The following is a 23,919-nucleotide window of genomic DNA, read 5'->3' on the forward strand; positions in this document are numbered from 1 at the left end:
ACATTAGATAAGTGAAAATGAGATTAGGATAAGCCGAGACTTGTAAGCAAGATTAAGAAATCAGAATGTTAAAAAGGTCTATTAAATTCTATTAGTAATAGATATTGTTTATATCGTAACAAGAATTGACTGTCCATCCTTTCCTAAAACTGAATATTAAATGTTAGTAAAAGAATGAATAATGAAAAATTAAAAATATTAAATAGGTTGGGTTAAAAAATAAGTTAAAGGTTTTTTTGCTTTTTTTTTTTTCTCAGAAGCGTGTTTGGAAAAACGTGTGCATAGCCACGTGAATTGGTCACGTTTGGGAAATGCACTTCTGACGTCATAGCAAAAGGGATTCTCAATATAGGAGCTAGTCAGATGAATAGTCGGGAGTTGAGAGCACTTGGGTTGAGTTGGAGTCAGTCTTTTGGAAGCGAAGGAAAGAACATTAAACTGTATAGATCCCAAATTTGAATTCCTGACGTCAACATTCGACCGGTCCAATGAATAATCGTGTTTTTGTAACTGTCATGTGTCCTTTCAACACCCAAAAGGTAATGTGTTACATAATCTTGTAAGGGTTACACAATGTTCATTACAAGATGATTATCTCCCCTCCATCTATGTTAGAACTTGTATGCATCTCCATTCAGTGTGTATGTATATATATATATGAAGTCCCCAAGCATCCCATTCTCAGAACTGTATGTCTCTCATCATCGTTATGACTGTACGTGAGTCCCGTTATATACGTGCCCCAATACAAACTCCCTCCCATCTTTAAATATGAATAGACACTACACAACGTATATCGATTTGGTGCTCGTTTTCCAGTGCACCCATACAAGGGTGTTGGAAAAAAAAACATAAACTGAACATGCCATGGAAACAACTATCGTCTTTAGCTAGAAGATATACACAAGTACACACAATGGCAAAGTGAAACGTACTCTCCCACGAAAGCTAAAAAAAAACAATAATAAACACCCACACGAATATCGATTTAGAAAGGTACGAAAAAAATGCTGGATCATTTATCACGCACAATGTCAAGAAAATAGAAGGAAAAGAATCGTATGGTTACACACGAAGAAAAAAAAAGTACTTCCGAGATATGCCGCAAAACGAAATGAGAACAGTTGTAGATATGAATGAAAAAAGAAACAGTTGTTGTAAAAGTCACCACGCGTATTTTCAATGATAAATGAATTGCTTTGTTTTAAAAATACAATTAGAGAAATTGGGATCATTTATCATTGTTATGAAATTTATATCAATGTGTCAAAATTAGAATGTTATGCAAAACAATTTTCAACCAATCAACTAAAGTCACTTGTACTTTTAAAGCCTGCGTTATGAGAAGAGATGTGCTTTTGTTGCAAAAAGAATTGTTCATAGTTTAACTTTTCAGCTTTCCAGGTTTTTTTTTTTTTTTTTTTTTACGAACTTATTCAGTTTTTCGATTTCTTTAACTCCTTCATTTTCCTACCTCATTTGTTTTCTGATTTAATATACAATCTAGGTATAAGTAACGTTAAGGGCTAGAAAATTAATTTAAAAAAAATTAAATGGCGTTTTCACTTTCAGACAAGTGAACAAAAACCAAAGAAATTGAAAAAAAACAAAAACTTAGCATTTTATTTTACACATTTAATTTTAAAATAAAACCTTTTTGTTTACGGAGATCTGACACAATTAAAGACATCCTCCCTCTCATAAAATAAAAAACAAAGAATCAAGTTTATTGGATTCTTTGAGAAAACGACTTGTAAAATTGGACAATTGAAATTAACTGTAACAAACTTATCAAGAAGTTAAAGTACTTTGTTTTCATTTTATCTATTTTGCGTGTACATTTTTTTTTTTTTTTTTTTTGTCACAAATGTGATTATCTAGTCGAATATAAATTAGTTACTGATTTAAAAAATTTTAGGTTATTTTTTCATTATGGACTTATCAGTTGATGCAATTAAATTACTTGTAAAAAGTTATTCTCTTTTGGATTTTATTGCCTTTTTTTTTTTTTCTACTACTGCAGAATAGACATCTAAAGAATTTCAGTCCTTATAGAAATTCCCGAAGTCGTGACATGTAACTACTTGAATATTTAAAAAAAAAAAATTAAAATGAGGAATACTACAAATGTAGCAGGAAGGCCAATTTTTTGTTCTGGGTTGGGAGGTCTGTTGCCACCTGGACTTAAGGTTAGTTGTATGGCTCCAGTGTTTGTTGGGACGGAAGACTCGCTGGAGGAGTTTGATAGCTAGGAATTCAGCATATTTACGAATTAGAAGGTAAAATAGGAACACCCACACAAACTGAAATAGGTGTGTTTTTTTTTTGTTTTTTACTTGTACGGTTTAATCAAGACATAAAAAAAGGTTATATTGTACATACCCTTTTTCAATTGAGGATCTCTGGAAAATAAATTTCACTTAATTTGATCGTAGTTTTTTACAGCGGAAAACCACGTTTTTATGACAGCACGTTGAAGGCAGAATCTTGGATTTAATTTGTTTGGAGTTTAGAAACGTCACGGGAGATAACTCCAGTTAAAGCGCCGGCACTCGCTCCCCATCTTTAATACTAGCTCCTTTTCCTAAAAGTCGAACCTTTTGCTCGGTATCATAATTTTTTTTTTGCTGTAAAACAAAAACTACTTGATGAAAAAAAAAATTTTTTTTTTTTTTTTTTCAGAGAACTTCATTCCATAACGGATACGTGCAATTTAAACTTTCCGATATTTTAATTTTTTAATGTCTTGATTAAACTGTACAAGTACCTTTTTATTTGACAAGTACCAATCGAATCTGAAAAAGTAAACTGGCATAGCATAATGGTCGAATTTTTTAAATATTTATCTCCTGAATCTTGCAGAGACCTACGGACGAAAAATTGGTAATTTTGACATGTAGAATCTGTTAAGTTCTTAGACGTCTATCCTGCATTTGTTCTGTATCATTGAATTTAACCACTTACTATGTAAAGTTTTAATAAAAAAAAAAAAAAAACTTGCACTTAATAAAAATTCAAATGTTTAAAGATGTTCCTTGTTTCTCATGATTGGCTACTCAAATGGTACAGGGTCTGTGGGATCTGCCTTATGAAAGCTGACTCAAAAATCTTTTTCTCCTTTGAGTTTTAGTGATCGCATTTTGACCTACAATCTCTTTAATGGTCATTAAAATATCCCTTGGGACCAGTTTTTCGCTCTTGCAATAGAAAAAGGTCTATGATAAATGATTTCATTGCCAATTTTGACTGAACCAGAATATACGTTCTCTCAATTAGGATCCTTGAACATCCAAAGGTAATAAATGCGTCAGTTCAATGTAAATGCGGACAGGTGCTGGGCTGCCGGATTCTTACTTTCTATCATACTTTTCCCTAACAATGGAAGCATGTTTTCTGCCAAATTGAATTGAAATTGTAATTTCAACATGAAAATAATCTGTAACGTTTCTTAAAAAAAATTGATTTTCCTTGAAGAAAATTGGTAAAAGAACAGCTCTCCAAGTTCTGTTAAGTCAAATACCTTTTTAATTTAACTTGAAGAAAATAATCACTTCTCACATTGCTTTTTGTATCTCTGTTAATAAATTACGTACAAGGTACCTTCAATAAGTTTCCAGACTGTTAGGCATTTAAAATTGCCACTGAATCTTAAATTCAGTATGCATCTTATGACTGACCAATTTTTTTTTTTACTTCAGGTTCAAATGAACAGCTACGGCAAGAATTGGAATAAACCCTACTAAAGCCTGATTGTCACAGCTGGTAAATTTCAAAAATGCAATTTGGGTATAATTTAGAACGATACGCAATAAAATTGTTTTATACTTAGAAAAGTGCTACAGAAACGTATAGAATGCTTCAGGCTGCTTTTGTACCATCTTGCATCAGTTTGGTAGTGGCATAAGAGATTCAAGGAATGCAGGTAGTTTGTGAGGGATGATGGGAGGTGTAAGGAAGTTAGAACACTAGAGTTGATTGACCAACTTAAGAATTTCATGGATAAGGACTGTGAGTAGTTTTGTCCGTGTGGAAACTGTACATGCAATTCTTCACGAACTGAAGATGTGCAAGATTTGCGTGAATGCACCAGTCCACAACTTCGTTCTCGTCACAAACTATTTGGCCAGGATGGCCATTAAGACAGTTCCCCATTTTCCATAGACTTTGCTTCTTGTGACTTTTCGTTATTCACTAAGCTGAATGGAAACCTTAGAGATTGTCATTGAAACAATTGAGATGAATCTGTGATAAGAATCCTTGACCTGCTTACACAAGGACTTCCATGGAGCCTTCCAGAAGTTGTTGGAACGGTACATGTGCTTTGCAGCCGGAAGAGATTACTTCATAGGGGACTAGTTTCATGTGTGTACTATCAATAAAAGTGCCCCTACTAAAGTCTGAAAACTTACAATATTGTCATTGATATTGCTTCAGCATGATTGATATTTTGAAACCTAAAACTGCATTTATAAAAAAAAAAAATAAACATTTTAACCCCCCCCCCCATATGAAAAATTTATCTTGGGTTATCACATCTCCTTGTACATGTCATCATTGTTCACAACTTAGAAATTAAAATGGATGTGGTATGACTGAAAAGCGTGACAAGTTTTGTATTTTCATTTAAGATCTGCCATCCTTAAACTGAGCTGTTGGATTTGTATGGTTAACAAATGGTTATTGCATTTTCTATGCCAGATTTATTTGTATGATTTCAAAATAATTGCATGTTTAGTGGTGTTTAAATGCATACAGACGATAGATCTGTGATGGGGAAAGATGTTTTAATCAGGGTTCTGAGAAGGCAAACCATTTGAAATTCTATCGACAACTTGGTCTTTGGTGTTTTTATATCCATGGATTAAACTGCTGCTGCTAATTCTCAAGTGGTCTTGCTGTGTGGCCTAAAATATTTCAGCAAAACGAGCAAAGGAGGTTGGCTTGGTTTGAGAAAAAGAAGCCTCAAGTGGTAGGACTGTTTTTCTTCAGTTGGGAAAGATTTTTTAAAATTTATTTTTTTTTTAATGGCAAGTTTTGTTTAGCATAAAACCAAGTGTTATCAAAATAGAACAGCGTTACTTGTTTTAAACTATTTCATTTTTATTTGGAAAGAAAATCATTTTCTTACAGAAATTGTATGATTGACACTGATCACTGCTGAAATCAAGATCAAATATACATGAAGATAATGAGCAGATGATCATGACCTGTTTAATGAACACTTACAATAAAAGTACTCTAAGACTGGGAAGTTGATTTCAGTCATTAATACTAAAGCCAGTTGTTTTGATTTGTGTCTATGCTTCAAATTCTTCATCTTTATATCTTATCTAGCTATATATACACACACACACTTTCATTTTTACTAATGAACCTTTGCTTATCAAGGTCTAAAGGGCCACTCGAGAATAACGGTGAAAGATCGTCATCTGAATGATCACCTTCACAACAGTACCGGAAACGTTGCGTGATAGATCAAGAGAATTGATTATCCAAGAGGATGGTTCAAATGTTTATTCACATTAGATTTGAAGACTGTTGTATTCGGTTGGTAAGCATACTTGTATCTTCGTGCACAATTGTTCTAGGAAAAAAAAATGTTCATGGAAATTGTTATAAGTGTATTATAAGATTTTTTTTTAAGGTTCATAATGCAAATAGTAAAACATTTGAAATCCCCCAAAACAGTAAAAATTGACCAAATTATAGAACAGAAGTAATACAATTCGTAAGTAATCTAGAAAAGTGAACGTGTCTGTGTACATTTCCCTATTCAATAACTCCATTTTCAGTCTACAGACTCGAAATTTGATATACAGGATACTGAGATTTGGGAAAATCGATGTGATCGGTTTTCGGCCAGAAATTTCACTGTTAAGGGGGTCAAAGTTCAACGATTTGACCTTTTGAGAACTCTACCAAATCCGACAATTTTGATTCTACACACTTGGAATTTTAGATATAGGTTCCTTGGACATGGATCTAACTTAATAACTCGATTTGAGCCCAAAACTATAAATTTTAATGGGTCAAAGTTAAAATAAAATTGACCGTTTTTTTTGGGTTTTTTTCTCAACATACACCTCAAAACACCCGGGCAATGCCAGGCTGAAGTGCTAGTAACGGATAAACCTTAAGTATATAGCTATGAACACTTAATCTTAACTCTCTCCAATCTTTTTTTTTCCTATAAAAAATGTGAAAATAAGTTGACCTTTTCAGGTTTCCAACAAAAAACAAATTTGATGGCAAGCAATCATTCTGTAATCATCTTATGACACTAAAAGGATTTGATGGTCATACAAATCCAACACCGATCGGACTGAGCCTATGGTGGGTATATATATATATTTTTTTCTTCCCTACTCTGGAGGAAAAAAACGCTTGTATTTGAATTATCTTATTTTGGCTGCTATTCTCACAACGTTTTTGCCGATGTAGCCTCTGAACTTTAGCTGTATCTTGTTGGATGCTGTAATTTTGAATGCATCCTTTTATTTAATCCACAGTAGGTTGCTCTCGTTCCATCAGCCATGATGGTGATTAAATAAAGGATTCTATATAAAATTCTGTACGGATTCCCAAGTTCCACAGAAAGACCCCAGAGTTTGAGGAAGGTGAAATGTTGTGATAACCTCTCAAATGAAAATTGTTGTCCGAATAATACAAATCAATTCAAGTAACTTCATTATGTTGTAGAGCTGAAATCTATTCAATGTAGCCACCTTCAGCCTCGAGCACCGCCTTCATACAGGTCTGGAACTGGGAGCATGCCTTTTCCACAAGTGCTGGCGGGAGCTCAGCAGATGGAGACGATCAGGTTGGCTTTAATGTTGTGGGAGATCATGTTGATATTTTCAATGTATGACAAAACGAAGTAGTCTAATGGGTTCAGGTCGGGGGAGGAGGGAGGGCCAATGAGAGAAGGGTATAAAGTCGTAGCACTCCTTCTGAAGCCTAACCTGGGTCTCTTTGGACTTGTGGGCCCACCCCAAGTCCTGCTGCTACACCCAAGATCTGTGAACGGCCACCTGATTGCACCAAGGGATCACCATACTCTTCAACACATCCAGGTACACTTTGGTGTTGACTTTCAAGCCAACTTCGAAGATGTGAGGTGGCATGGTGTGGCCCTCACTTGAAAATTAATACTCATCCCGAAACACTAAGACTCGAGTGGTATTTTTTATGCTGGCTGGAACTCTTTGTTGGTACAGGATCATCCATATCTGTTATCAGATTGTCATTATCACCAATAATAAATCCCAGCTCTAGCATATAAATGGTGTCACTAAGAAAATCTGATTTGTATAAAGTACTAACCTTCAAATAGCATGTGTCAAGATGCGTGCTAAATTGGGTTATTAGTTTACAAATTAGTTTATGACCAACTTAGCACACCAAGGTTGTCAGTCCATGTTAACCATTTAGCCACTGTTGCATTTTTTATTTGCTGACAGCCAATCAAATACTCATACATGCAAGGCAATAGTTGATTAGTTAAAAAATTATCACCCTTCTGTACTATTAAAAAATGTGACTATCCATTTTTTTGGACTTCTTTATACTACAAACACAAAATTTCTTTTCCTTTAAAAACTAGGAACTCTTCACACTATCGTTTTCATAGTACTCTTCCAAAGACTCCAGGTCCTGGATATGACCTTAAACTATATCCGATGGTGAGGCCCCAGCTTGCAGGCTTTGAGTAGTGTGGAGCCACCCTTTAATTGCCATTGCTCCCAGGTCCATTCTGACCCGGAGTAGTAGTACCTGTTAAGGTCCCAACTATGGGTTAAATAGAAACCGACTTGAAAACAACAAATATATTCTATTAAAATGTTTCTTCAAAATCACTGGATTCAGCATTAAATAACCTGAGAAGGGTTGATATGCTGTTACACAAAAATAACCAATCCAAAGACTCTAAGGTTTAAACTCCTTCGTCCAGTTTTTTTCAGGAAGTACGTATGTTTTCAAATCTGCAAACAAAACTGACTCCCTATATCAGGTGGTCCTGGATACGACCTTAAACTATATCCAGTGGTGAGGGCCCAGCTTGCTGGCTTTTGGGAGTGTGGAGCCACCCTTTAATTGCCATTGCTCTCAGGTCCACTCTGACCCGGGGTGGTAGCACCTGTTAGGGTCCCAACTATGGGTTAAATAGAAACTGACTTGAAAACAACAAATATATTCTATTAAAAAATTTTTTCTTCAAAATCTTTGGATTCGGCATTAAATAACCTGAAAAGGGTTGATATGCCATAAAACAACCAACCAACCAACCCAATATCAGGCAAAATTTGTTCACATCTATCAATATTCGATATCTCTATAAAGCCACTATTAACCTGTCGATGGAGTATTGTTATATCTAGATTGATGCATCACCTACTGGTGTATTCGTATTGTAGTTGATGCAAAAAAAAAATAAATAAATAAATAAATAAATAAAATCTCTCGACTTACATATACTAGTGGGACCTGTGGAAATTCCACAGTGACTTCTTTCATATGTAATATATTGCTATTGGGCATTCTGCGGACGTCCTCCCAGTGCACTGCAGTGGGTCACCAATTAGAGAAGGCAATTAATCAATTTGATTGAAAAATGGGCAATTTCACCAACTTCGATGACAATAAAAGTACGGGGGTGGAGAACATTTGTTTATTCTCAATCAATCCTGGGGGGCGTCAAGTTTCCCTGCTAGTAATTTTAAAAGGTCTACCAAATTCTGGATTCTGTTGCATCACTGTAGTAATACATCCTGTATTTTTTCATTTATTAGATATTCTCTGAACTTATTACATTTGTACAAAAATGTCCTCAAGTTTCCCAACTAGCAACAAAACCTCACACATTCACTTATATAGGTTGATAGATGCTGGAAGGTTTTCTTCGTTGATAACTTTTCTTGGGCTGCTTGCTTTTGTAATTCCCTGTGTTTTCCCCAATACCAACATACAGAAATTTAAATGTAATATGAACATTTTTGCTGCCTACCTCCCTACCCAGGTTTTTCCCATTATAAGTCTTGTCCATATCACGCTTTGGTGGCCATATGCCTTGTTGGGGGGGGGGGTGAACAAAAGTTAAAAAGTATATCTCTAGAAAATATAATAATGCGTAAACGACTTTAGCCAGAGAATTTTCCCTTGGCACCAAAGCCAACATTGTCGAGATGGCTTGTTCTGTTAATCCTGTGCAGTTCTAGGAGGTCCATGATAGGCTTTGCTTTCTCTCTTTGAGAAGGGGTTAGTTTATTGCTAATTGCTTGAGGTGCCCTTACCAAAGAATGTCAAAAGGGTTTCCCAAGCCAGTCTGCTCTTCCTCGAGTGTGCTGGCTCTTCAAATCCCACTTTACGACCCTTGTGTCACATTTTTTTTTTTTTTTTAACCATGAAGAGATAAAAATCCAGACGGATAATTTTTTAAACAGTTCCATTTGTTTTCGTGTTGAAATTATTCTACATTTACCGAAGTTTTCATTTTGAGTCATCCATCAATTGATTGTGAAAAATTCAAAGTAAGTGCAATGTAATGCTCACTCACCCATTCATAGAATGAGCGATCACCATGACGCAAAGAACTTGCTGAAGTAAATCTAATTACGAGGATATCTTAAAAAATACTAAAGCTGATGCAGACACAAGTCTTTTTTTTTCTTTATTTCTTCGATAATTCGATCCATAAAAATTAATTTTACTTAAAGATAGTTATTCAAGAACGAGACTTCAAAATCCAAAGAACGTTCTAGATTGTCTTACACCATATCAACCCTTTTCAAGTTGTCTCATTACGTTTTGGTCAACTAATTCTGAAGATAGCGGTTTCAATCCTATCCAACCAGGCCAGAAGATTAATTGTCCAGAATGCGGTGAAACAACTATGGAAGGCGGTAATTACTGGGGATAAGTTAGAAAATTCAGCATTCCTATCCTGTCGCGGTTAATTATCTGAAGGCCAGAGGATGAGTTGGCCAAAACAACTATGAAGATAAAAAGGCTTCCTTCAGTCTTGACAGACTATGGATACCCACTGTAACGGTGCCTATGCGTGAAATTTTTGTGGCAAGAGTTGCTCAATCTCTAACGACACCTCTCCTGAGTCGACATTGTTGAATACCAGTGGCAAGTGGAGGTTCAGGAAAACTGGAAACAATGCCGAGATAAATAGAAGATAAGTTCGCAAAACGAATGAATGCACAAATTATGAAGCCTCGTCTCAAAAGATTCCAAAAATAACAATAAATTGCCTTTATTGATAATCAAACCTGATTCTTCTCTGGTTGTTAAAACAAAGCTTTTGAATTCAGGTGAAGATAAGATGTTTGCGATACTTGTGATCTTTGAATTTTTCAGTCATAGTTTTTCGTCTTGACACGAGAAGAAAGCCACTGCTGATCCTGACTGAATTAATACAACTATTTATTACAGTTCAAAGCTTTTCTGACTTGATGCTACCAATTTTGATTGGGATAACTACAGAGTGGAATTGTCACCCGAGAAAAAACGTCATTCCATTTCCGTTTGATCAAAACTGTTTTTTTTTTTGTTTTTTTTTTTTTTGTTTTTTTTTTTTTTTGTTACAGACCATCTACTAGTTAGGATTTGTATATAACTGGACACGAGCGATAGGAGCCTTCTATCATGTCTGAAAGTGACAATGTTCGACGAGCGAGATCGGAGATGTGCCACTGTACAACTCATGCTCTCTACTAATCCAAATTATGACAACAGGACCATTGCCAACACTCTCGAAATGCATCGCTAGATTGCAACGAATAACAGGGACGTGCTCAGTGTCATGAAAAGTTTCCCCGCCACAGTTATGATCTTTGGTGTGGTTTTAAGTGAGTGCCACATCTTTGATGTCAGCTTGAAAGTAAACACCAAAGTGTGACCTGGATGTGCTGAAGTGTGTTGATCCTCTGGTGCAATCAGGTGGTTGCTGGCATCCCCTGAGTGTGGCAGCATGACTCGGCGCCGACCCACAAGTCCAAAGAGACCCAGCCTTGGCTTCAGGAGTGCTACAACTTTGTACCCTTCTCTCACTACCCCCTCCTCCTTACTCAAAACTTTCAATAATAAGGCAGTATCTTATTTATTTACACCCACATGAACGCACACATCACCAGCTGTAACAAACCTGTCTCAATTTTCCTTATAGATAAAACACCTATCTTCCTTGAAAACATTTTTGGACTTATTAACTTTCAGTTTTGTTATCAACATTTTATTTTGCACTGTCTTCGGTAGTCAAAAAAATTATTTTGCCTACTTAGATTTTGTGGTACTGATGTATTTCAGCAGTCCCAAATTTTTGGATTCGGGAAAATTAGGTTACGTGATATTTTTATAGGTGTTATCACAAAAGAAAAAAAAAATAACCTAGTCTGAAATGACCAGTTGTTGTTTTGATAGGTACATAAAAGAAATGATCAGAACGTATAAAAGTGTCAAAGATTTCGTTTTAAGTATTATAAATTTTAAACCAAGTTAAAACATAATTTACGAATAACAAATTATAAATCTCTTTGTGTAAAAATAGTTAAAACTGTTATAAGAGGGAATTCTGAACAAGAACACCATTTTTATATTTAAAAAAATAAAAATAAATAAATATCTGTATAATGTACGTATCCGTGACGGAACAGAAAGTTATTTAAAAAAAAATCACTTAAATTGATAAATTAGTCTAATTTTTTGTAATAAAATCATAAGTGTCGATTGTGTTTTTAAATATAGAACTGACCCAAATGTGATAAATTAATAAATACTCAGAAAATATTTTGCTACATAGTTCAATACAACTAATAAAATTGTGAGACAGTCTTAAATTTATTCATTCAGTCCAGCACCGCTTGGCAGACAATGTTCTATTTTTGCCCGTTTCTTCAAAATGTTTCCAGTTTTGCATAACGTTTTGTTGACTTTCTTTGGGGAAGAACCGATGCTGCAGTGCTGCACATGAAAATTTCGAGTTCCTTTTTCACATATGGCTTCTACTGTCGTGCATTGTCTGGCAGTGGCAGCTAGCGGAATCCACTGGCTGTCATTGTTGGCGCTGGCGATTAGTGTTGCTTTAGAGTGGCTACTTGTTTCTACAGATGTCACTGTCGATGCATGGCACTGTCAGTTATTGCTATATTGAGTCGGTTGCTTGTGGGCACTGGCTTCCTTAACGGCTCTTCATCCTTGTCATTAAGTCTCGGAGAACAGCGGCTATGACCGCCGTAGTATTCACTGCGTTGCTGTTATATCGTAGCAATTGTTTTGTAGTTTTTTTCTTTTTACATACGAGTCGCCACTAATCTAGGCCCGAAGGCCACTCGAGGATAAAGGTTAATGAGTGTACAGTAGTCAATGGGACAATATCATAGTAATCGTTAGTAGTGAAAATTTGGTAAATTAAGATTACTTAATGAGACGGCTCCATCAAGAATTTGTTTACATTGGACTTGAAGACAACCAAATTGGAGTCAGCTGGAAACCAGGCAAAAGGAAGAAAGAAGCTTTCTTTATGGAATCCATGTTTAGGTTTAGGCACAGATAAAGATTGGGGGGGATGTATAATATGGACCCTGCTAGCAAAATATTTTTCAAAGACTTCAGTTATGTCCCGTAAATGAACGTGAATACCTTCGCAAGCTAGTAATGTCATTAAGCAATTATTAAACTGTTTCTATAATACGTATTTATGTCCTTAATCTGTTTTGACCAGGGTTAATGTTTTGCTATAAAGTTTAGAAGTAAAATTGAACATATCGAAGCCTTTAAGCTGTCGAGTCGAAAGATATATGTACGAAAACCCCTGTAATCGAGCAATAGTGTAGCGCTTAAGCTTCATGTAAGAAATTGGGTTAGAAGAAAAATAAAACGAATGAGAAAGGGAAGAAATCGTAGAATAAAAGAATGAGAAAAAGAATGCAAAGACGAAGATGCGAAAAAGACCACGTTTAAAATGTAGAAGAGAACGCTGGAAAATCAGATGAAGACGGTTATAAAGAAGTCGAAGACGATAATGAATAAGGAGACAAAATTCAAAATCGGAAACTAAGAAAACAAAGACGGTATAAAAGGAAGAAGACATGAAAAAATAAAATAAAGATGTAAAGAAAGATTACGAAGAAGACGATGGGAAATAAGAGGAAGATGATGCTGAAAATGAAGAAACAGACGGTGTTACTACAAAAGAAACAAGAAAAGTCAACGAAGCGATTAGAAGCATCAACTTGCATACGGCCAATTATAAAGAATGTGTTTACCTAATTGCCGTAAAGAAATAATTATGGGCTATGTGGAATATAATGTATCAACTTTAACACAGATGATACACGAAGACTTAAGGCGTAATGTAGCTGAAACAATTAGGGAAAACATGTTAAAATGTGAACGCCTGTATTTTATAAGGTTTCGTTTTGGGTAACTTGTCTGATAGTGATATTGACAAAGGCTTTTACGTGTTCGGAAATAGTATTCTCTTAATCAAAGAACGACTGGTTATAACAACACTGAGCTGTTTGTCCGAGTGCCATTCCATTGCTAAACTTAGTATTGAAAGGGTATTATGCCAATGTAATATGTATTGAATTAATGTATTTAGTAAGGGGAATAATTACCCGGTGTTTTTGTAGCTAAGTATTACTTTTAATAAAACCATTGATTTAGTTTTGTAGTACTGACATTAAAGAGAGGGAAATATTTGCTACTACCCTTATAAGATTACGTTGTTGAGTAAGTAAGTCAAGGAGGAGAAAATATGACTTTTATGAAAAAATGAGGAAATGTGCGTATTCTTCTACGAAAAAAAAAAAAACAACTTCAGTACGAGTTTGGAATGGTGTACGTGGAAGTTTTGCATAGGAATTGCTTCGCTGGGTTCCTATGGTGTCGGAAGTGATGAGGGGAAAATGTTACTATTAAGATAATGATATTTGAAAACGAGGCTACATCAAAGGAACTTACTCTCATATTTTTGTCCAAAGTTGCCAGGTTGGACCCTTTTAAAGCAGTTTGGCCTTCAAAAATAGTATTTAGCGTTTTTTCAGAGCGTAATATATGGATTAAGGAAGGAACAAGGAGAAAATTATTTGAAGAATTTAGACTAAATATAGCCTTCTTAGTTCCCTTACACTTTGTAAATTTTGGAACATAACTACTATGACCGGTTAACTATTTTAACAGTAAACCATGCATATAAAAATTCATTAACATATACACATACCTAACTTTATATAAATATAATTATCCACAGGTAGCTGTTTCGTTATATCACAGCTTTTCAGTGTGGCTTGACGTGTCAAGTCTTTTCATGCGTAGATCTGAAACTCAATCGCCAGATCACTTACCCCTATGATTAAAAGTTGAGCATTTAACCTCTATGCTATGACACCTGACATTAAGGAAGACTATAATGCGTATACTTTTTTTCAATTTGCATTTGAGTTACCAATTACGGAGAAAACTATTTTAATACGAAGAGTAATTCTTTACGCGAGGTGGAAATAGTGATTCTTTTCTTTCTTTTTTTTTTACCCCTCTATAAGAGTTCGGCACATATCTCCGAGTCTATAATAAAGATTAATATGCATATGTTTATATGAATAAATATAGTAATACATCACTCAAGCTATACAAAATTTAGCACGTACAAAACATGCCTTTTCTTTCTAGCCCCCAGATAAAACCATTCCAATTAGTGGGAGAAAGCGAGAAAGTAAATAGCAAGTCAGACAACCATCACCATCTGAATTTGGAAGTAAATTTTTCCTTTTTAAATAATAAAAAAAAAGTCAATGATAGTTTTTGTAGTTCGCCAAAATAATATTAAAAATTAAATTACTGACAGAATTTTATAATTATTAGTGAGAACACAGTATAATTTCTGTCGTTGTTTTCTTGGAAGACACGCGCGCGCGCGTGTGTATAAATATAAATATATATTATACAAAAAGCTTGAAGAATAAAAACCTACAAAATAACTGGATGCAATATAAATACTATTAACCAAAATAACTGGATTTGGCATTAAATAACCCGAAAAAAAGTTGATATGCCGTAAAACAACCAAACCAAGCTAATAAATATTTAGAGATATAAAGAACTTGAAGATATAAAAAAAATTTCCAAAATAACTGAATTCGGCATTAAATAACCCGAAAAGAGTTGATATGCTATAAAACAGAACAACCAAACACAAACACACAGCACACACACACACACACATATATATATATATATATATATACACACACACACACACACACACACACACACACACACACACACACACACACACAACACTTCTCTTTCCATAAGGTACTTAAGTGTCACGTAGGACGGCCACTGTTGAAATTGGTTAAAAAAAAAAAAAAAAACCTTTCTAACATCGCATCCACTTTGTGCACAGTTTGGTTCACCCACATACCTACCCACTTCTGTGTTTTGCTGACCCGGTTCTTCCTCTCAGCCCCCACCTATATACCTTAGTCTGCTGTCTACCAATTTCTGCAGAAAACTCGTGACACGATTCTGTCTCCCAGGTTTGTTTTTGTTATTTTCCCTTCAAGCTTCGCTGCTATGCTAACACACCGGGCCCCACGGTAAGTTTCAACCCTTTATTGCTCTTTGAATTCCTCATTGCTTTTGTCGTTGTTCTCGCGATATCGCTTGCTCCGATAACGTTTAGTTCACCTTTGACCTCTTTAGTGATAGCCGCTAGACACACGTACTCGTATACCAGTGGACGGTGAAAGTTAGTTTTATCCTCACTATGTGCCCTTCTATACGTCAGGACTACAGGCTGGTTTTACCTTATATACTTTCAATAAGCAGTAATTTGTTGCTACACAGTCATGAGTATGTTTCGGTCTTCCAGTATTTAGTAACTAGAGACCTCTTCAGGCAACAACGCTTATATTCAAAAGCGGAATTCTTAACTTGCTCTACTTCCGTATTGAGCACTCTTGTATTAACCTCGATATATTTCACTGGCTACTTTACCTTTGGAAAATAGCAACCTCAAATTATATATATATATATATATATATATATATATCCAAAAATTTGCAAGTTCACAAATTGAATAATTCTGTAAATTTAAAGCAAGTATAAATCTTTATATTTATAGTACGATACTAACCAGATGAAAAGCTCAATATTCGAGATAGAGCATTGATATATGGAATTAACTTAAACTCTGCAAATTAGAATTTACAATGAATACAAAATGAAACCTTAAACTTTTCCTTGTTCCATGGAGTTTCAAAGAATGGCTCTTATCCTCAGTACATGAGTGACGACCCTGTGAGCTATTCACCCCCATTCACCAATCTGACACGAGGCCTCCCACTAGAGATATACTGTTTCACGGCATGTCGACGATCGTTTGTTTGGTGTACATCAGAACCGCACAGATTTGTTTTGTGTACAACTTTGCATTTATAGATTTTATATATATATATATATATATATATATATATATATATATATATATGAGCAAACAGTTAATAAAATATGTTAAAAAAACACTTTGAAATGAGTTAAAAACATATTTAGTCTGAAAAGGAAACACTAGGTAAATTGATAGTCCTTAATCCGCGGAGTTTCGAAGAAATACTTTCCTTCTCATCAGAGGGTAGGAATTAGCAAAATGCGGGATTGGATTTTGCATGCAGAAGTATTTGATGAAACAACAAGTAAGTCAAAGATCTTACTTGAAAACAAAAAAAGAAAAAGTGAAGCAGAGGGAATATGGTAAAGAAAAAGGTGATTACACACGAATGGATAGTCTGGTGGAAGATAAAAAATCCAGTGACGGTTAAATCCAAATGTAAAACTTCAAAAAAGTTAAAAGAATTTCCATTTGTACAAGTAAAATCCAAGGAGATCCCGTAAATGGAAGAAGATGGTCCATAATAATCCAAAGGCAGAAATCCATGGAATAATTCACAAAAATGTGTACAAGGGGAAAAAAGAAAAGATTCCAATAATATTAATAAAAGAAAAATAAGATGTGCTTTTCACTCTACTTCCGAGACATAAATATAAATAAGAAAGATATGGGAAGAGAAAGAGAAAAAAAAGTAGAGGGAAAAAAATGATGATAAAGTTAAATATAAAATAAAGGGAAACAAAAGTCAAAATGACCCAGACAGGAAATGTTAAAGGCGCGAAAAATTATATAGGGCAAAATAATATAGGTCAACTGAAATGTATAAGTCATCACTTAAAAAAATGTCAGCAAGAGTTGTTAAACGACACTAAAAGGAAAATAAAAATAAATAAATAAGTAATAAATATATAGAAAATAAAGAATAAATAAATAAAAAATAAAATATAAAATATAAAATAAAATAAGATAAGAATAAATATAAAAAATAAAAATTATATAAGGAGAGAGGATGGCCGGTATCTGCAAATTCAGGGAAAAAAAAGTAAGTAAATGCATATAATAAAATGAAAGTGTGGGTAGATTGATATATTAGATAGATAGGAAAGTTTAAAGAATAAAACAAAAATGCAGATAAAAAACCGGCCATGCAAAGAAGAGATAAAGAATTAAAATAAAGGATTAATTAATATATATATATATATATATATATATATATATATATATATATATATATATACTCAGTGCCTGATCTTCCAAAATGGTAACTCATTTATTATTGGCCAAGATCAACTTCGCTTAACTTACGTAAACCTTGTAAACAAACCAATGTGGTATTTCTTTCTTAATAATTAACAGCAGTGAGAGGATTATCCCATGTTGACAATATCAGATTTTTATTCAATTCAATAGTAATTTTTTTGTACATGTTTTTATTATTGGAAATTTATTTATGACAGTATGTATTGAATTGCTCTTTTGTTGTTGTTGGCATTGTTTGCACGATTTATATTACTAAAAAAACCAGCAAAGGTGTATTATATTTATGGACAAAAATCAGAGGCCTGCAGTATTAATGCTGGAATCCCTCAAGGGTCAATCTTGGACCCAACTCTCTTCCTGATCTACATCAATGATCTCCCAAAAACACATATTTAAATCATTCGTTGACATCTATGCTGATGACACGACCATCTATAAAAACACATCAAAGGCTGTAAACAACAAAGTTCTCTCTGATTCCCTCTCCTCTGATCTCGAGCGCGTGGTTCAGTGGGGGAAGACGTGGCTGGTTACCTTTAATGCATCTAAAACCAAACTCTTATCTTTACATCATCAACGCTCTGATCCCCATCTGACATCAATTGAAATGGATGGCTCTCGTCTAGGAGAAGCCCCATGTTTTGACAAGCTTCTGGGTTTGTCCTTTACTCCTGATCTGAAATGGAACACGTACATCAAGTCTGTTGCCAAGGTCGCTGGAAAGATGGCGGGATCCTTCTACCGCTCCAGAAGATATCTCACTATTGATGCAATTCTCTATCTATATAAAAGCCAAGTACGTCCAAGGATGGAATACTACTGCCATATCTGAGCAGGAGCTGCTAAAAACAGCCTATCCTGCCTTGACAGAATACAAAATAGACTTCGTGGCTTAGTGGGGGATGCCCTTTTCTCTACCCTGCAACCGCTCTCCCACAGAAGAGACGTTGCGAGCCTATCCTTGTTTTATCGTTATTTTCATGGCAGGTGCTCGTCTGAACTCCAATCTCTGGTCCCCCCCCTTGCCAATCCTTCACGAAAAACACCCGTCTAGCTGAATCCACTGTGAAAAATTTTCCCCACTCTTTATCTGTGTCTAAATCAAAACGTAGATTCCATGAACAAAGCTTCTTTCTTAGAACTGCACGCCAATGCAACTCTGTTCCGTCTGCCTGCTTCCCACCTGACTACAACTTGGATGTCTTCAAGTCCAACGTTAACAAATTCCTAATGAACCGCCCTCTTAAGTAAAAACTTCATTAAATCTCCACACTAACGTACTGTACTTGCAATAACCCTTATCCCTGAGTGGCTTCCGGGCCTTGATAAGTGGTGACCACCGTGTAAAAAAAAAAAAAATTATAGTTAACAACGAAAAAAAAAAAAAGCGCGACAAAAACAAATATACAACAAATAACTTATATAGGCAATGTTTTTTGTTTTTATTCCAAGAACTATCCATTCAGGGAACACACTAGCATAGGGTTCATTCCCAGCTAACTGCAGCATCATCGTTTTAAAGTATGTTAACCAAATTTTGTTGAGCCGATTTCTGCCTCGAACAAACCATGGTCTGCAATTTAACCATCCGTCTGATACAAACCAATAAAACTCGAATGGTTTTTTGGCCTTGATGAGCAGTGATACGTTAATTAAAAATGAAATAGATTTAAAAAAATATATTTTCACCATCAATGCAGATTTCAGAAAAGATTCATTAACCAATTTTATTTTTACTAATACAGTAATATATTTTTGGAAGATGTGATCAGATCTGATTAAAATAAAAATGGTTCATTATTCAATCCTTAATGTAAGTTTTCAATCAACAGCAAAAAATGGAAAAGGTTTTTTCTCTATCCCCCCCTCGCTCTCTCTCTCTCTCTCTCTCTCTCTCTCTCTCTCTCTCTCTCTTCCACCTCTTTCTCGGTAAAACTTTAAAAAATTAAATTAAAATATAAAATATAAATACATAAATAAAAATTATATATAAATATATACAATAAAAATTATAAAAATAAAAACTATATAAAAATGAATAAATAGTGATATTTATAAAAATATTTCTTGAATTATTAACATTTATTTAGAAAATGTTTGTATATAAAAACTCATTTTATCTAGCTGCCTGTCCGTCTCCATTTTTATTTTCAAAGATAATCTCCTCCGAGATGCAAGGTCACAGAGCAGATAGGTGTTCAAATAAATGCTTTCATATATATAAAATCAAATAAAAATAAGGGATCAAATTTAAAAGAAACTTGAACTTGACAGGGGTAAGTAGACTTAAAATGCTCTTGTATACATGCGCAAATATACGTTTATACGTTAAAGTCGGTTTATGCTTAACAATTTCTTATCCCTCTGACCATAACTCAAATGGTGATGACTAAGGCTGCAGCGCTAAATTTTTGGTTTCTATTCTAGTTGATAGCACCCAAGTCATTTTTTTTTTTAACTTTTGAAACTACTATACATTGAATACAAGAATTGACTCTTTAATATATTTAATACGAAATCTATATGAATTATACGACTGGGCAAGCCAGATACCCAACTAATATATACAGGTGTGTGTGTGTGTGTGTGTATGTGTGTGTGAGATCTAGATACAGTAGTTTCGCTGTATCACAGATCATCAGTGCGGATAAACAATCAACTACCTCAAGCCCGGTTTGAAACTCGACCGCCTAGATGACAGTCGGCGCTTCAAACCATAATGCCATTCAATTGCTACAAAGATGAGTATGTGAATTAACAATGGCCAAACGCATCGCTTAATAAGCTAGTGGTATTTTGTTTTATCACTCCCCAATATGCTCACTCCAAGATTCTCTCTCTCTCTCTCTCTCTCTCTCTCTCTCTATATATATATATATATATATATATATATATATATATATATATAGATATATATATATAAATTTATTTTTGCATTCTTTGACAAAATCGTGTCCCTCCTTGCATATCACACATTCGTCTGTAAATTTTACGTGGTTTGTACTTCTCATACTAAAAATTCGTTTCAAGCCCTGGGCATTCTTAATTTATTTTCATTTTACTCGACTCAAATATTTCAGCCAGATAAAAATAACCTTTTTCTAATCGATCAATTCCAATCTATTCAGAGTTTAGGTTTGTGGAAGAAAATATGAAAAAGTTTATTTTGTCATTTCTTTCTTTTTTAAATATTTATTTTATTGAATGACCTGTAGCGTGGGCAGTTGTACGAATGAAATAGGCCCACAGTAAATGTGCGAAAATTTTAGGATAGAAAACAGAACTAACGAAAAAAAAACAACTGAAATTACAAGCATGTGTGATTGTTCGTGGGTGTAAGGTTTGAGTTTGTTTTTTTTTGTTGTTGTTTTTCGTAGCATGGAGAAAAGAAATGAATCAATGCGCATGCGCTTGCTTTATTTTGTCAGTGTGCATGAACGGCATCGAAGTAATTGCAGTTGTGTTCTTTCTTTCTTCTAGCGGAAGTTGCGTCCTACTTTTTGACAGGCTTCTGTGTGACTGCTCGGAACAGCTTGTTTGTTTTGTGAATAAAAGACTTTTACTCTGTTTATTATTATTATTATTATTATTATTATTATTATTATTATTATTATTATAATATATTATAATATATTATTATAATATATTATTATTATTATTATTATTATAATATATTATTATAATATATTATTATTATTATTATTATAATATATTATTATAATATATTATTATTATTATTATTATAATATATTATTATAATATATTATTATTATTATATATTATTATTATAATATATTATATTATTATATATTATTATAATATATTATTATTATATATTATTATAATAATATATAATAATAATATATTATATTATTTATAATATAATATTATAATATATTATTATATTATTATATTATATTATAATATATTATTATTATCATATTATTATTATTATAGTATTAATATTATTATATTATTATTATAATATAATAATATATTATTGTTATATTATTATTGTTATATTATTATTGTTATAATATTATTGTTATATATATATATATATATATATATATATATATATATATATATATACGATAGCGTGTGTGTTCTTTTGCGTGTCACGCTTTCCGGCAAATCGCATTGGTTGAGATTTAAGAGCACACACATTTAGTATAATCTATATACGATAGCGTAAGTTAATGGATTTGATGAGTGTTTAATGAGATCCCAGCCATAATCTCCTTCTTTTCAAATAGGGAAGGGGGTGATTGATCATTACTTCCGGTGATGACGTCATTATCTTCTGTTAAAAAAGATGCATATAATATATTTATGATGTACAACATTGACATCAGATGTTATATTCCAAAAATAACATGGATGTACTGTTAATTCCAAAAATCAGGTAAATGGGTCAGTACACACCAATGGATTATTTGTAACATTCCAAAAATCACGTAAATATATCAAGTAATCCTAATATTTGTAACATTCCATTTCGTTCTTAATGTCCTCATAGCAGTAATTGCAAAAACACTTAAGGAGGGGGATTAAAGTCACTGGAACGCTAAGACTGATACTACACTTAAACATTCATGTTGAAGTAATGGTTGCCTAGTCTCTAACCGTGTTAATGTTTTTATATATTAATTTGGAAAATCTGCTGAAACAGTTTGAGTTAAAGATTACTTTATTTCATGTATATTTTTAACAGTGGGTTGGGGATATAAAGTCTGTCCCGGAAATGACTGAAACAGTTTACGATATAGACATTACTTTATTTCATGTATTTGTCATTAACAGTGGAGTGGTGGACATGAAGACAGTCCCGGGATTGGATAAGATAAGTGCAAATATATACTAGCAGAATACCCAGCGTCGCCCAGTATTGAATCAGATAGATGGAAAGCATATAGTAGCAGAATACTCAGCATTGCCCGGGATCGAATGAGATAGGTGGAAGATATATACTATGAGAATACCCGGAATTGATTGATGTGTTTGTAACGAAATAATCATCCCAGGCAATATATCAAAGTTATTATTTTAGTAAGGGGGGCGATAATGTGGGTCAAAATTATGAAAAATGATTCTCGAAATTAATAACATATCCAAGAATTATGACAAGATGATAAAATGCGAGTTAATTAATTGGTGTGTTTGTAATGAAATATCCCAAGCTATATATCGAAGTTATTATTTTAGTAAGGGTGGGGATAATGTGAGTTTAAATTAAGAAAAATGATTGCCGAAATTAGTAACATATCCAAGAATTATGAAAAAAGATGAAATGTGAGTTAATGGATTGGTGTGTTTGTAATAAAACAATCAGCCCAGACAATATAAAAGTTTTAGTAAGGGGAGGGCGATAATGTGGGTTAAAATTATAAAAAATGATTGTCGAAATTAGTAAAATATCCAAGAATTATGAAAAATGATGAAATGTAAGTTAATTGATTAGCGTGTTTGTAATGAAATATACAGCCCAGGCAGTATATCAAAGTTCTTATTTTAGTTAGGGGGTGCGATAACGGTGGTTACAATTATGAAAACTGAATGTCGAAATTAGAAAAATATCCAAGAAATATGAAAAATGATGAAATGTGAGTTAGTTGGTTAATGTGTAATGAAATAAGCCCTGATAATATATCAAAGTTCTCATTATAGTAAGGGGTGGGGCGATAATATGGGTTTTAATTATGAAAAATAATTGGCGAAATTAGGAACATATCCAAGAATTATAAAAAATAATGGAATTCGAGTGAATTGATTGATATGCTTGTAATGAAATAATCTTGTAATGAAATAATCAGCCGAGACAAATCAAAGTTATTATAGTAAGGTAGGAGAGGATAAGTGAGGTTTAAATCATGAAAAATAATTGTCGAAATTAGTAACAGGTCTAAGAATTATGAAAAATGATGAAATGTAAGTTAATTGATTAGTGTGTTTGTAATGAAATATACAGCCCAAGCAATATATCTAAGCTATTATTTTAGTAAGGAGGGGCGATAATGTGGGTCAATATTATGAAAAATAATTGTCGAAATTAGTAACATATCCAAGAATTATAAAAAATAATGAAATGTGAGTTAATTGGTGGGTGTGTTTGTAATTAAATCATCAGCCCAGACAATGTGTCAAATGTATTATTTTAGTAGGGGGAGGGCGATAATGTGGGTTAAAATTAAGAAAAATGATTGTCGAAATTAGTAAAATCACCAAGAATTATGAAAAATGATGAAATATGAGTTAATTTATTA

The 23,919-nt window shown here is 33.5% G+C and overlaps 1 protein-coding gene across 2 annotated transcripts in view; it reads left to right on the forward strand.

The window, feature by feature from the left end:
* The window catches only part of LOC145277692 (uncharacterized), a 335,325-nt gene that overhangs the window by 125,690 nt on the left and 185,716 nt on the right, over positions 1–23,919 (forward strand). The window contains exon 1 of one of the 2 annotated variants that reach the window (XM_080129381.1): positions 15,361–15,605. The exons of the other annotated variant lie outside the window; for it this stretch is intronic. The gene's annotated coding sequence lies outside the window, so the exon portion shown is untranslated. Of the gene's footprint in view, positions 1–15,360; positions 15,606–23,919 lie in introns of those variants that run through there. 2 annotated transcript variants of the gene reach the window in all.

This window comes from Euprymna scolopes, chromosome 6, assembly GCF_053919585.1.
Source record: "Euprymna scolopes isolate OS-2025 chromosome 6, ASM5391958v1, whole genome shotgun sequence".
Classification (NCBI taxonomy): Eukaryota; Metazoa; Mollusca; class Cephalopoda; order Sepiida; family Sepiolidae; genus Euprymna; species Euprymna scolopes.